General features: G+C 40.7%; 1 long non-coding RNA gene across 1 annotated transcript; it reads right to left on the bottom strand.

The window, feature by feature from the left end:
• Positions 1-1,009: 1,009 nt before the first annotated feature.
• On the bottom strand, positions 1,010-5,541 carry LOC112471645. The gene is made up of 4 exons (XR_003043357.1): positions 5,257-5,541; positions 4,691-4,769; positions 4,033-4,124; positions 1,010-3,537 (listed from the first exon to the last, which is right to left on the bottom strand). It is a non-coding gene; the product is annotated as an uncharacterized LOC112471645 (long non-coding RNA).
• Positions 5,542-12,235: the final 6,694 nt, after the last annotated feature.

The raw sequence follows: 12,235 nt of genomic DNA, 5'->3' as shown, positions 1-12,235 counted from the left end.
ACTAACATAATATTAGTTATATTTTAATAAAAATCTTTTTTAAAAAGCAATTTTGAAAATATAGGCAAAAAATGAGTGAAACTGTTAAATTCCATTTTCTAAATAAAATAACTTACATTTTAGCTCTTAATTTGAGATTAAAGGATAAATAATTTACAAATGTTTTATTCATTTTTACAAATAATCGAAACCTAAGGAAATTTTAATGAACATCTTTGAAAAAGGACTGACCATTATAGTCTGCCGAATTCTTGATAAAAAAAAAAAGTAGGAAAAGGTAAAAATATTTTAAAATATTGTACCCAATGATTAACAAGGCCCTCTTACTAAGTATAATCTGTATAATGATACTCTCTCTTCCAATAACAAATCATATTTGTAAATTGTGACCTTATGCATCAGATTCTGGATATAGTCCTTGTAAATAAGGTAGCACTCTAATAAGCATACCTGACTGGGGGAAAAAAGAATGTAAAGAACTATATATGGCTAACTTGACCTAGAACAGTAAATTCAGCCTGCATGTTAACGCCCAATACAATGACTGCTTCAAGGCATTTATAGTTGAGGACATAGCTCTTGGTTGGAGCACTAGGAGGGATGCTGCCTACCAAGTCACGTGGATGTGAGCAAACTTAAAGAGGGAAAAAAACAATATTCTTACTGGACTGTTTGCTCAGATTAAACAACTGATCAGGCTTGTTTTGTTTTCCCATCAAGTTGCTACTTCTGTTACGGAAGACAAGCATCTCCATTTCCACAGTTTACAGCTTTGTTAACTTTAGGCAAAATCAACAGGTTATGCTTTCTGGGGTGATGGAAATGTTTAATATCTGAAATGGGGCGGTGACTATATGGGTGTACACATTTGTTGAATCTCATCAATCTGTACATTTTAAATGGTGCATTTTATTATGTGTAAATTAAGTTTTGAGAAAAAATTTTTAAACTGAACGTGGTTTTTAAAAAATATACTGAAAGAAACAATTGCGTACGTGAAGTATTTAAAGATTTTTTTGGTCTTGAAAATAGGGAATATAAAAAGAACATATATTTAACCATAAAATACTGTGACTCGTCAATCAGCACAAACTTGCATTTCATGGAGTTCATCTGTTGACTCTGAACATAAATTATGTGGTCAAAGATGTAAAGATTTTGAACTATCGTTCATTCCGATTGTGTTGTCTTACCATATTTGTCTTTAACAAGCTACCCGTTGAAAAGTACTATGTTTACAAATCTGTTTGGAAATGTTCAACAAAATTTAGAATTTTTAGTAAACATTTATCGCTAGCATCCAAAAACATTAAGAATATATGTTTACAAAGAAAAATTACATTTCTAATACGCAGTTGACCTTTGAACAACATGGGTTTGAACTGCAAAGATCCCCTATTAAACAAATTTTTTTCAATAGATATACAGTCGACCCTCTATATCCCCATTTCACATTCGCAAGTTCAACCAAAATACTGTTTTCAATACAGAGTTGGGAATCCATGGATGCAGAGCACCAATTGTATGCATTGACCTGGCCATTTTATACAAGAGACTTGTACATGCATGGATTTTGGTATCTGCAGGGGTCTTGGAACCAATCTCCTGCAGATACAGGGGATGACTGTGGTTAAGTTTTGGGAGAGTCAAAATTATATGCAAATTTTTGAATGTGCAGGGGTAGGGCATCAGTGCCCCTAATCCCCACATTGTTCAAGGGTCAATTGTATTAGCATATAGAAAAACATGAGAAAATATAGAGTTCCTAGAAAGAAATCTGACAATAAATGTGCCAGACCTTCACAGGAAAATATATAAAACTTTACTGAAAGACATTAAAGAATGCCTAATTAAATGCAGATACGAAGTTCGTGGCCTGAAAGATTTAATAACATAAAGATGTTGAATCTACCAGTACTGATTCAATGCAGTTCCAGATATGATACCAGGATGATTTTCTGTGGAGCTCTGCAAGCTTATTATTAAATTTACATGGAGAATAAAAGGCACAGAAAAACAAGTCGTGGAGAACTGACTCTGGAATATTAAAAAATAGTATAAAATTATTAAAGATGGTTCTATACTGATGCAAGGATGAACAAACGAATTAGAACAGAGTGGAAGGCCCCAAAACAGAAAAACATGCACAAAGAAACAACTTATGAGAGCTGGCTTTCTGATTAGAGCTCTAGGAAAACTGATTATCTACCAGAGAAGAAATTAAATTGTAATCCTCCTGATACCACATAAAAAAATAATTAATGGATAGGAAAATATTTTCAAAGCTATTTTAGAAGAATATTTTAGGAACATTTTAGAAGCCAAGAAAGTAGAACACATTTAAATGTATGTTATTGTCCCAACACAATCAGCCACAGACCACAAGGGACAAAACCTATAGTCTGACAAAGTCAGGTTTACTCGCTCATTACAAGGGAGACCACACACCTGAAGAACCATGAAGTATCCCACCAAACAGGGGATGATATATGGATACTTAGAATTTTGGAGAAGGAGACAGTTCAGATGGAATTGAAATGAAGTAGTATTTTGGTAGGCTCAAAGTAAAGTGACACTGTGAGCTAATAGTCATCTAAGAGATATTAGACAATATTTAGAACTAAATCAAACATTTAAAAATCTTATGAGGTTGGGAGGGGGTAATGGGTTAAGGGGATCAAATATAGGGTAATAGATGGAAACTAGATTTTTAGTGGTGAGCACACGATAGAGTTTACAGACATCACATTATAATGTATACCTGAAATTTATATAATGTTATTAACCAATGTTACTTAAATTTAAAATTTTTTAAAAAACATAGATCAAAACCCATGTAATGTCGCTAATGGGGTATTTAAAGGGCTACCTATAGCCTTAAATGCTTATATTCAAAAACTCAGACTGCAAATTAATGAGTTAGATTTCCAACTTAAGGCTAAGACATTGATAAAAGCAATCCCACATTTGTAGCATTTATAAAGTTTCTCTCCCACTCAGAATTTCCTTGTGCAGAAGGTCACTGTATTGGCGGAGCTTCTCCCCAGTATGGGTCCTCACGTGCACTGTCAGATGGAACTTCCTGCTAATGGTTTTGCCGCAGGCACTGCACAGATAGAGCTTCTCTCCAGTGTACACTCTCTTATGTAGTCAAGTCGCTGCTCCTGATGAGGCCTTTCCACAACCACTGCATTCATCCAGTTTCTCCCAAGTGTATACCTTTTTACGTCTGGCACGGCCCCAGCTGGATCTGAAGAATTTCCCACACTGATTACACTCATAGTTTCTTTACAGTGTGAGTTCACATATGTGTCCTAAGGGATAGGTGGCAACTGAAAGCTTTCCCACACTGAAAACATTTGTAAAGTTCCTCACCAGCATGAGATTGAGCATGGACTTTAAGAGATGAAGGATAACTAAACGCTTTCCCACATTCTTTACATTCATTGCACTTCTCCTGGGCAAAATAAAGTTTCTTCTGATGACTTTTCCACATAGATTCTATTCATGTGGTTTCTCTCCAGGTTGAACTGGTGTCTGCTGATTAAGGGATAAGTGGTAACTAAAGGCTTTCTCACTTTCACTACACTTACAGGGATTTCTCCCCCAGAGTGTCTGCACTGTAAAGAAAGCAAACTCCTACATTAAAAATTGCTACCATTTTCAGAGCATGCCTACTGCTTCCAAATTGACTAAGGCAAATGCTCTGCCACAAGGTTCTAACAGTCATAAGGCTTATTAGATACAGATTTTTTCTGACAATTGCTTAAACAAAAACTGAATTATGTATCAATATTCACTATCTGAGTCACACTTGTGGGAATTCTCCATGAATCAACAAAATTTGAAATCAGTTTAGAATGTTCCCCAAATTCATGATAATGATACTCAGAGACTATCCTGCAACGTGACTGCTCTTGGGTGAAGGCCACTGGCCCCAAGTGTCTCCCTTGTGCCTGTGCTGTTTTTCTACCTCAACGCAATCCTAGAATTCTGCTGCAGACAACAGCAATGAGCCCTAGAGAGCCTTACCCTCTTCCTGCCAGGAGATGGTTTATCCCAAACTTTATTATTCCACTTTGCAGTCATCTCTTTGGTTTTAAGTTGAAGTTGAGACTTCTGGTCTGAAACAAAGGTAAAACAACAAAAGTCAAACAACAAAAACAAAGGTCAAACAACAAAAAAAAAAACCATTTAAGTTCTTGTAGAAATAAATGATGAGACAAAAACAATTTTTTAAAAAGCTAGAGCCACACAGATCTTTTTCCAGATGCTGACCCTAAACACGAGAAGTCAATGTGACAGGGAAGAACAGACCAGCAGTTAAAGACAGACTTCAAGGATTTCGGCAATGTGAAGGATTTACCGATGACCTGAATGAGGGGTGAAAATGGCAGATGACTTGCTAAGAAATGGTTTTGTTGGGAAAACCATTTGGAAAATGGACAGACAAGTTGGCAGGGCCATGTTCTAATAAAACTTTATCTATAAAAGTGGAAATGCTCTGGAAAGAGGAAGGAGGACAGAGCTTTCACTGAGGGTAAAAGAAAGTGAGAGAAGAAAAAGAGGAGGAGAGGGAGGAAAGCTGAAGCTTCAAGAGGAAATTCACCCCAAGTGGGCTGAGATGATCACTCAGACAAAATAACGTTTTAGAAATTCCCTAAAAGGGCTCCTTTCACCCAGAGCTCACCTGCACAGGTATCTTGGAGAATCCTCTCCTTGTTTCTCACCTGGGTGAGCACCCTGGGTTTACAGAGATGACACCCTCCCTGCACACAAAGAAAGACACAGGAGGTAGGAGGGATGTTCAGGGATAAAGAGGGAACGTCCCCCCAGAGTGGGGCGACACTTTCAGGGGGTGGGCATGTGAGACCCCGTGAGCAATGACATGATGGTACCCCAAACCCAAAACTTAAACTACCTCCTGTCATGCCCTACAGGGATCCAGGATCCTCTGACCCAAGGGTAGGGGTGTACTTCAGGAGCACTAAGCTTCTATTCATGAAGAAAATAAAGTCAGCACAATGCAGGAATCTTCACACTCGAGGAGAAGACACTGGACTAGGGGTTGGCAACCACAGCCCAGTTAGCCACCTACTTTTGTAAATAAAGTTTTATTTGAACACAGCCCTATTTCTGTATGTTCCATCTACGGCTGCTGTGGCACTATACTGGCAGCATGAGTAGTTGCAACGGAGACCCTATGGCCCACTAAGCTAAAATATTTCTTCCGTAGACCTTTAAGGAAAAGTATACCTGCCCCTGCTCTCCACTGACATTCCTTAACAGGTAGGCCACATGTCCTTCTTCACCACTCTCTTCTCAAGATCAAGGATGATTCCCAGAACATAGCAGGTGCTTAAGAAATATCTGCAGCAAAAATCTACCAGTGATGAGATGAGGCTGGCCTCTCCCCGAGGCCAGGCTCCCGTAGTGCTCCAGCATCGCATCATCTCTGTACAAGATTTTCTGAGTGGGGTCAGCAAGGCAGAGGAACCTAAGATCATTAAAGGAACATTAATTAGCCTGGATGTCACCTGTAGGGCCCTACTCCTTGGCTCTTCAGTCTCCAGGGAAGAAGGGATTTGGGAGGAGCTGCTCTCATGCAGGGAGGGGGGTTCCCGTGTCTTCCCCCACCAGGGACACCACCCTAAGCCATCTTTTTTGTCAATGCAAAACTTCCCCCAGCCTTTCCCAGCTGGCGACAACCCTCGGCTGGCAGCACCTGCCCCCTCAACATCCATACCCCTTCCCGCCATTCCCAGGTGTCCTTGAGCCCAGCTTCTCTGCCAGTGCCTTCCCATGGAACCTTCTAGGAGGCCTTATGCAACTGCTTCTGAGCCACCTCGACCTTCTCCAGCCAAAGGTTTTCTCTTTTCCCTCCATGAAGAACCTAATTTGCATCATTGGGTGGAGAGCCCAGCTGCGGGGAGAGGCGAGAGGAAGGCTGGAGACCTGGGGGCCAAATCAGACTGGGCGGGGGTTCCCCAAGTCTGCAATGGAGGAGATCTCAGCGGGGCAGTCCATGTGAATGGGCCCTCCTCTGGTGCACTGGGTGGAGTGGAGGGGCTGGCTAGCTGGCTGCTTGGGAGAGGCCCTGGGGTGGCTGCAAAGTCACTTGGAAACCTTCCCATCCTTTCTTTATGAACACACACCCTGGAGACAACACTGATAAATTTCCACAGATGAATTCTCATGGGGAATTTCTTTTTCATCACTGAGCCATGAAGTCTCTAATTCCTCAACTTGTTTTCTATACAGCACAATTACAACAGCGGTAAATTATCCTCACTGTCCCTCCCTCGCCTCGCCACCCCCCCCCCATATTTTGACTTAGTCTACATCTTTTCACGGACATTGGTTCCTTTTCCTGTGCCTGCTTCATTCGCCCCACAGCATTTGGCTCCATCTCAGTAAATGGCCCATTGAGATAGAAACCCTTGACACAGCCTGCTCTCTCACAGAGCTAATCAAAAAACGGTTTAAAGGGCCCATGAGCACGTCCCCTTCCACTCCCTGTTGGACAAGTCTCTCCTATTCTTTGTCTTTCAGGTCTCAGATTCAAATGTCACTCCCTCAGAGCCCTCCTCACCCTGTCTATTCTCTCCACCTCCCTTGTAATAAGAACTTATAACTCTTGTAATTATAAGAAAAATATTGTATATTTTCTTTAAGCGTGTGTTTACTGCTTGAACTCCATACGCAGCACTAACATAAGGATGCGCTAAGTGCTATCATTTACCAAATAAATGACTGAATAAACAAAGAAGCAACCCAATCCCTCAACGACACTTCCTACACATCTTTCGAATCCTTTTACTTCTTTCCTACTCCCCAGCCACTGTGGAAGTCTAGGATGCCATCCTGCTGTTCTGAGACTTATCCCCTTGTCGCCACCCCTTCTCTGGTGCTTTCTGAAGTCCACCCCTATCCAGGAGCTTGAGTGTCTCACTGAAATGCAGATCCAATCACACCACATCCTGCTTCGAACTCTTCAGTAAATTCCAATTTCCTTCAAGTCCTATCCAGTCCTGCCTCCCTCTTCCGCCACTCTCCCTAAATCCCGAGTCAGGCCTCCCTTCCTCAGTTCCTGCAACACACCAGACTCTCTCCTACTTCTCACTTCTCCAACCCCCTCCATCCATAAGCCTCTGCCTAGCTCAATCCTACTTATCTTTCAGCTCTCAAATATCAGTTTCTCCTAATGACGCAGGATAGCCTAGAAAAGACATGGCTCTCTTCAAGATGTGGCTCTAGAATTTCTCCGTCGTCCCTTACTCAGCCCTTCCTTGTTTCCATTTTAAGCCTGAAAAAGAAGCCAAGGCCAGGAGACCAGACAGACAGCCTTGGGCAGCCTCCTCCATGCTAGGAGGCATGGGAAACAAGCCAAGACCCCGAAGCATGCTGGACAGCCTTGGGACACCCCCACCCAGAAAACAAAAGCCCATCATTCAGACAGCTTGGGGGCAGACTCTCTCTCTGAGCTGCCCACACTTTTCTCTTCTGTATTTTAATTTCAATAAGACTTGCACTTTCCTGCTTGTTGTTTGTTACGTCCTTAAATTCTTTCTTGTGACATAAGACAGGAACCTGGTCACCAGAGCTCGGAGATCAGGGTCCCTTGCTTTAGACATGCTAACCATTAGAGGAATTCTACTTGGGATTGAGTTTTTACAAAAACTGCCCCTCCAATTTTCCCTTCCCTTGACATTAAAGAAACCTGACATCTACTTTCTTAAGATGGATTTGAGGGTAAGGTCTCCCATCTTCCTGGTTGGGGCCTTTGCCATCAATAAACCTATCCAAACCCTGACTTGAGTTTTTAATCTTAGTTTGGGCCTTTGGAAGCTTTGGGCACAGAGACTTTGGTAAAATACCTGTGTTTTAAATACATATAATCTCATCTACTTCACTTATACCTTAGACTTTTATTAAGCTTTAGCTACAAGTATATACCACCCAATGCTACTTTAATAATATCGGTATTAGAAAACCTCTGTGATTTAAAACCGCGAGGAATTTGGAGGAGAGGTGGAGCTGGAGTGGGAAGTACACGGCTGAATAATCTTACTTTGTTAGGTCTGTCATTTTCATTTTCCCAAATGAATCTGTCAAGCATAAATAACAGATAAAGTTGTACGATCTCACCTCGACATGCTCACAAAAGCAAAAGCCCATGTAAAATTCTCCCGCAAAAGGAGGGCAGAGAGGGACCGCCTTAACGTAAATTTCACCGGTGCCTCTTCACCCCAAACTGACGAAATCCCCAGGTCACGAGGACAAAAGGACCCCGGCAGGTCAACGCCAGCTCCTTTAGCAGCCCCGCGAGACCCCGCGCTGGAGCCTATGCTCTGCAGGTAACAGGGGAACCGGTGGTGCCGTTACCAGTGATGCGCACTCCACTCCCGAGGTCCGAAAGGGTGGGAGGCCCCGGGACAGGCCTGGGGGCGCCCGAGAGAGTTGGCAACTGTGTCCTCCAGCCTCCAGAGAAGTCCTAGAGCCCTTCCGCGGGGAAGAGATGGGGCCCCCAGCTCGCAGGCTCCACTAGGGACCTTGGGGACAGAACCAGGCGGGAAGATGGGCCAGGGGGCTGTGACCAGAACCGTTGGGGTCGGTTGGGAGGGGCCTCGTGACTATCCCAGACCGACCAGGCAGCGGGAGGCCCCCCAAAAATGCTTTTATGTAGTTACCATTTCCTCCTGTAATGCTTTTCCTTTCATTCATTCATTCAATAAATATTTGAGTTTTGCCTCCACAGAACTTTTATTTCGACTGGGGAGGAAGATACATAGTAGCATATACAAGAAAATGTGTTCAGTGCCACATCGGAATATTTCTAGTATGTTTCCAAATTTCATTCTGTAGAGATTCAATCATTTCTCTTAAAAGTCTTTCTTTAAAAAAAATAAAATAGAACTCAAAAAGACAGAAAACAAATTTATAGTGCGATGAATACTTTTAAAATCCACTACCTTAGAAGTCTCGTGTCCCTTCTCAATCACAAACAGACCTCCACACCCAAAAAGGAGCAATATCCCGGCTTTTACTGCAATGACTTTGTCTTTCTTTATAAACACTTTTACTACCTAAGTCTTTATTCCTAATACCACAGTTTAATTTTGCCTGTTTTTGAGTTTTATGGTAATGGAATCATGCAGCTTTTTTTCTTTTTTAGTTTCTTTCATTCACCGTTGTGAGACTGATGTCTATCATTGTGTATACTTGACAGCCATCCTTGGCCCGTGTACACGTCCACTGCTGGTTTTGTGAGCCTTCAAAGAGCTGTGTCCAAAGCTTGGACGGGCAGGGTGCGGGGCTGGGGTGGAGGGAGGAGCCAGAGGGGCCTGTGAGGTCCTGCAATCCTCCAGCCTGGGTTGAGTAGGATAGGGGCAGGAACAGTGTCTGGAGAGCGAGCGTGCCCTGGGTTAAAGACCAATCCTAGAAGTAGAGACCAAAAGTAGGTACCTGACCCAGCTGGGTGGGTCTAAGGAGGGCTCCAAGGTCAGAGGGCGGAGCAAGGGGAGAGCATCAGGTGTGAGGGCAGGGCTTAGGCAGGGTCTCACTTCTAGTTGGCTAGTCCTCAGGATGCTCTTTTTCTCTAAGGTTCTGAGATTCTATAACACCAGGCTCACGAAGGTAACTGCCAGTTCACAAAGTGGATCACACCATTCATCCTATTCCTTTTTTAAGCTCTTGAAGAAAGTTTTAATTTTCCTCTTCGATGGGTTTTATCTTTCAGTTTGATCAACTCCTAGACACTATATATCCATACATATAAGTTTTCATATCACTTCCCTTTTGATTCTTATTGGAAGTGGGAGGGGTTTCTGGGACATGAGGGACATGCATGCTCTAATTTAAATCACAGATATAAATCAGAGCATCCAGTTGATACAGCAGATGCCAAATAAATGTTTCTTTAACTTTCCCCCTTCTGAAGGGTAAAGAGGTATACAAATGTTGGGAATTTCTCAATTCGTGTGTTGTGAGGATATAATAATTTACATACAAATACAGTGACATGCTACCATCTACTGGAGATCATGGGTATTGTATTCTATCTCAAGCATCTGTTCTTGAAACCAATCATAAAACCTTCCTTCCTATTAGAAAATTCCTACTTAAGGAACAAGACAGGGCTGTCCCTACTACTAATTTTATTCACTATAGTGTTGGAAGTCCTAGGTAGAGCAATCAGGTAAGAGAAAGAAATAAAAGGCATCCAATTTGGGAATGCTGAAGTCAAAGTGTCACTTTTTACAAATGACATGAGTCTTTATATAGAAAACCCTAAAGATTCCATTAAAAAACTATTAGAAACAATAAACAAATACAGTAAAGTTTCAGGATACAAAATCGACATAAAAAGTCCATGGTGTTCCTATATACTAACAATGAATTTTCAAAAAAAAGAAATTAAAAAAACAATTCCTTTTGCAATTGCAACAAAAATAAAATACCTAACGAAGCATGTGAAAAACCTATACACTGAAAATTATAAGACATCACTAAAAGAAATTGAAGAAGATGTAAAGAAATGGAAAGATATTCCATGTTCATGGACTGGAAGAATCAACATAGTAAAAATGACCTCATTATCCAAAGCAATATGCAGATTTAATGCAATCTCTATAAAATCCCAATAGCATTTTTAAAAGAAATAGAAAAAAACTATCAGATTTGTATAGAACTAAAAAGACCCTGAATAGCCAAAGCAATTCTGAGATAAAAGAACAAGCACACTGCCTAACTTCAAATTATACTATAAAGCAACAATAATCAAAATGGCATAATATTGCAGAAAAACACACAGACCAATGGAACAAAATTGAGAGCCCAGAAATAAACCCTCACATATATGGGCAAATAATTTTGACAAAGGATCCAAAAACATACAGTGGAGAAAGCCTCTTCAATAAATGGTGCTGGGAAAATTGGAAGGCCACATGCAAAAGAATGAAATTAGACTGCTATCTGTCACCATATACCAAAATTAACTCAAAATGGGTCAAAGACTTGAATACAAGACCTAAAACAATAAATTGCATAGAAGAAAACATGGGTACTAAATTCATAGACCTTGGATTTAGAGAGTATTTTATGAATTTGACCTCAAAGGCAAGGGAAGTAAAAGCAAAAACTAAATGAATGGGATTATATCAAACTCAAAAGCTTTAGCACAGCAAAAGAAACCATCAACAAGATAAAGAGGCAACCATCTGAATAGGAGAAGATATTTACAAACAATACTTCTGATAAGGGGCTAATATCCAAAATATACAAAGAACTTAAACAACTCAATAAAAATAAAAAATCAAATTAAAAAATGGGCAGAGAACTCGAACAGACCTTTCTAAGAATATATACAATGGCCAACAGATATATGAAAGGATGCTCAACTTCACTAGTTCATAGCTAGTAAAATGCAAATCAAAACCACCATGAAATACCACCTCACACCTGTTAGAATGGCTATCATCAACAGCACAAGTAATAACAAGTGTTGGAGAGGTTGTGGGGAAGAGGGAGCCCTCATGCACTGCTGGTGGGATGTAAACTGGTACAGCCACTATGGAAAACAGTATAGAGGTTCCACAAAAAATTAAGACTAGAATTACCATATGACCCAGCAATTCCTTTTCTGGGCATTTACCCCAATAATTTGAAAACATTAATCACTAAAGAGATATGCATTCTCAATGTTCATAGCAGCATTATTCACAGTGGCCAAGACATGGAAACAACCAAAGTGTCCTTCAACAGATGTTTAGATAATGAAGATGTGGTACACATTTAGAATGGACTATTAGTCATAAGAAAAGATGAAATACTGCCAACAGCAGATTAAATAAAGCAGAGGATCAAATCAGCAATTTGAAAGAAAAGGTAGCAGAAAACACCCAATCAGAACAGAAAGAAAAAAAAAATTTTTTTAAGCCTCCCAAGTGAGGATAGATTAAGGCGCCTCTGGGACATCAAATGTAACAACACGTGTATCATTAGGGTACCAGAAAGAGAAGAGAGAGAGAGCAAGAGATCAAAAACCTATTTGAAGAAATGATAGAAAACTTCCCTAACCTGGCAAAGGAAATAGACATAAAAGCCCAGGAAGCACAGAGTCCCAAACAAGATGAACCTAAAGAGCCCCACACCAAGACACATCATAATTAAAATGCCAAAGGTTAAAGATAAAGAGAGAATCTTAAAAGTGGCAAGAGAAAAGCAATTAGTTAAC

This window comes from Pteropus alecto, unplaced genomic scaffold, assembly GCF_000325575.1.
Source record: "Pteropus alecto unplaced genomic scaffold, ASM32557v1 scaffold761, whole genome shotgun sequence".
Lineage (NCBI taxonomy): Eukaryota > Metazoa > Chordata > Mammalia > Chiroptera > Pteropodidae > Pteropus > Pteropus alecto.
The sequence above is the reverse complement of the archived record's forward strand: the minus strand, read 5'-3'. Positions and strand labels throughout refer to the sequence as shown.